Source organism: Pristis pectinata, chromosome 35 (assembly GCF_009764475.1).
Source record: "Pristis pectinata isolate sPriPec2 chromosome 35, sPriPec2.1.pri, whole genome shotgun sequence".
Classification (NCBI taxonomy): Eukaryota; Metazoa; Chordata; class Chondrichthyes; order Rhinopristiformes; family Pristidae; genus Pristis; species Pristis pectinata.
Window position 1 is genome coordinate 13,291,745 of NC_067439.1, and position 3,316 is coordinate 13,295,060.

The 3,316-nt window shown below is 50.5% G+C and overlaps 1 protein-coding gene across 4 annotated transcripts in view; it reads right to left on the reverse strand.

Annotated features, from left to right (window-relative positions):
- Positions 1–749, reverse strand: part of LOC127586408 (uncharacterized) — a 58,752-nt gene extending 58,003 nt beyond the window's left edge. For all 4 annotated transcript variants that reach the window (XM_052044345.1, XM_052044346.1, XM_052044344.1 and 1 more), the window contains exon 1: positions 401–749. The gene's annotated coding sequence lies outside the window, so the exon portion shown is untranslated. The remainder of the gene's footprint in view (positions 1–400) is intronic.
- Between the last annotated feature and the right edge of the window lie 2,567 nt (positions 750–3,316).

Consider the following 3,316-nt stretch of genomic DNA (forward strand, 5'->3'; position numbering starts at 1 on the left):
TAGTAACCAAAAGTGTAGGTCCAATGAATGCACCGACAATTGCAGATAACACTATTATGCGCCAATTCCTTTAATCACATCAGATACACTGCATCATAAACATTTTGATATACAGCACTGCCAGAAACGTGCAGAAACTCTGTGGCGTCTGCATTCTTTAATTTGTATAATTTCACCGGCACCTGCCAAGAATTTGCCTTGCAGTTGTGAATCAGGATGGTTTAAATCATTGAGAGCAAGTGCCGAGACTTTTAAATATTATTAAGGCCAATTACTGAAAGCTAAATGCCCTTTGATGAATACAAGCTTGACTAAGTTTGTTGGGCTTCCATTAGCAAGGCCCTTGGTCACACAGTTTAAAAAAACATTCTCCACCAAAAGTCTATAGCCGATCATTTACCTGTTTGGAGGTCTTTATGTCACGCAGTGCAGTGCCATAGGGATTATAGAAGTGTTTAGCTGCCTGATAAATTTATTTTCATACTTTGTCACAGCAAAGAACTCAGTTTGTTGAAAGACAAATGTGTAGACACGGGGAATCATTCAGGTTTAGCTTCTCAATGATTCCATCAGCCACAATAATGTGCAATTGGGGGATATATCGATGCATTGAATGAAGGATTGCATTGCCTTCTTCTGCAGTAGGGCAATTGGTTAATCTGAGTTTGGCAAAAGACAATGGCTTAACCATCCACTCTCTTCCAGAAACACTGCCATTTGGATGGAAATAAAGCCTCCCCATCACATGTGGGGTTTGCTTTCCATTATCTGCATTTGCATCCATTGTACCTATAGCGATAGTTGGTCCCTGGAGAGATGTCCATTGCCATGATGTAGTTTTTCTCGGGATCCAGCCCAGAGACGGAATATTCACAGTATGGAAACATAAACCTTCCCCTTTTGGACATTCTCATCTCGGTGCCCAAGTTGTAAAATTTGTCCCAGATGCTCCACTTTTTCAGATAGACCTTGACGTTCCCAGACTTGAGGCAGGATGGAGGAGACTTCATCACGTCATTGTCTTCAAGCCGGCGAAGACGGCTGGGGGCGATGGCATCAGTTTCTGTTCCGTCCATGGCGAAGCGTGTATGTGTGGATATACTACCAGAGGTATGCGCTTGCAATCCGTTGGCAGCTTGCAGTTCGCAGCAACGCCTCAATCAGTGCACGGCCATGGAGCAGAAAGGGGGGTGGGAGAAGCCCGGCAGCTCCTGGCCGCCGTCAGCCATCGCCGAGGGTCAGGCGTCCTCTCCACACTCGGCTCGGCAAGGACATCCTGGAAGGGAAGCAGCAACAACTCCCATTATATTCAATAAAGCGGCAGAGGGGCCGGGGAGGAACAAATAGGGGAGATCAGCGCGCTGTTTCACGGCGGCCAACTTCACATGGACCGATTCTCTGCAGCGGGATTTTGTTCGTGATGCTTGGCTGGTAGAGAGAGGAGGGTTGAGGGGGTTTGGTTTAGGAACGGCCGCCAGGGCAGATCGTTCAAGGATATATAAAAAATCTGTGAAACTCGCAGACAATGGGAGCGAACCGCTGGGCGCAGCCGAGCATGTGATTGCTCTCCATTGTGGGAGGCGGTCGGGCCGGGGCCCTTCTCTCCCCGCCCGCCCGCGGCTGGGGCTGGGGCTGGGCCGGGCCAAGCGCAGCCCCGCTGTCGGGGGGGCTGGGCCCTCCTCACCGGCTCACCTCGCCTGTTCCTCTCACTCCAGCGGTTTGGGGGCAGCCCGGGAGGTGGGAGGGGGTGCGCGCAGCCGAGGCCCACGCCTCCACCACCGAACAAAAGGCGCCTCGGCCTCGAGTGGCGGCGCAGCCTGCCCGCCTGGTTCTCCGTGCTGGCGCGGAGGAGGGGGGGGGGGTGGTGGGTGGTCACTCCTGCGCCCCCACCCACCCCCTTCTTTCTCCTCACCCGCCGCACACGCTAGTGCCGTCGGCCGCTTGATTACCTCGGACTAGTCGGCGCCGTTAGCGGGGCGCGCTGGCGGTCCCTGCCCACCCCCGGGGGCGGCCGCAGGTGTCCGTTCGCTGGCGGTGAGGTGCTGGAGCCCGCTGCCAGGGCCTCTAAATAAACACGCACCGCCCGCCCGCACCACGTGACTCACCCCTCACCGCCCCCCCACCCGGCGGGCACGTGGTACCGCGGTGGCATCGCCCGGTGGTGCCGGTTCTCTGCGTGGCTCGGTTGGCACCGACCTTTCCCTCGCTACTCCGACTCCATTCCAAGAGCTGGCCCTGCAGGCGTGGCCCGGCTGTAATACCAACAGGGCTCTGGTGCAATTATCGCCAGGCTCCCCACAAGGAAAAGCCAGCATGGCAGGATTTTTTGTTTTTGCAAACGCACTCCCATGGACCTATCTTCCACCCCCCCCGCCCCCCCAGCCCGTCCACCTCGCAGGCTTTGCTCACCCGCACGCCAGTGCAGCCAAACTTTATCCATGCAAGGCAAGAGAACTTAGGCTGCCAGCAAACTCTGCTTTTTCACACCAAGGAGAAGTGATGATGGCCCGTACTCACCTTCCATTTTCCTGCCTGTTCAAGTTTCACACCTCTGCCTGCAGCGATAGAATCAGGAGAGAGAGCGAGGATAAATCATCTCCTTCAGCCTTTCGCAGTTTTCACATCCCTGCAATCGCACTTGGTTACGAGGCTTACTGAGAACAACAACAAGGCCAATACTGATAAGGTTTAACTTGTCCAAAGGTGGAATTGTGTGTAATTTACTGTCTAAACGAAGTTACAGGCTCCACTTAAAATTCAATAAGTATAAAAGGTATTCAAAAATAAACTTGAATCACAAGTTTGCAGTGATGGCAAATTTAGAATCCCATTTGGTGGCTGAGGAAAGGTTTAGAACAAGGCAATTATTATGATAAAGTGCAGTTTGGAAACTATATCACTTCTGGAACAGCTGCAACTCCAATGAGATATCATTGACTTAAAACATTACCCCGATTCTCTCTCCACTGCCATTTTTGACCCACTAAGTGTCTCCAGTATTTCAGATTTCCAATATTTTCAGTTTTTCTTTTACATTTCAGTTGCACATCACTTTTGAAACACTAAAAACTATTGTAATCTGTCAATTGCCCAGGATGCTAGCACCAATCCTAAATCCCATGTCTTAGAAAAAGCTACACTTTTTTTTACATTGGCAATTAAGCAATTTTGCTCAGATGAATTGCAGAATGACATTGGCATTTGTTAAAATTCCAAAATACTGATGTTATAAATGCAGAATCAAAACTCAATAAAAATCATGTCCTTTAACACAAGCTTAAATACATCTGAAACTGTAAATGCAATATTACCATGC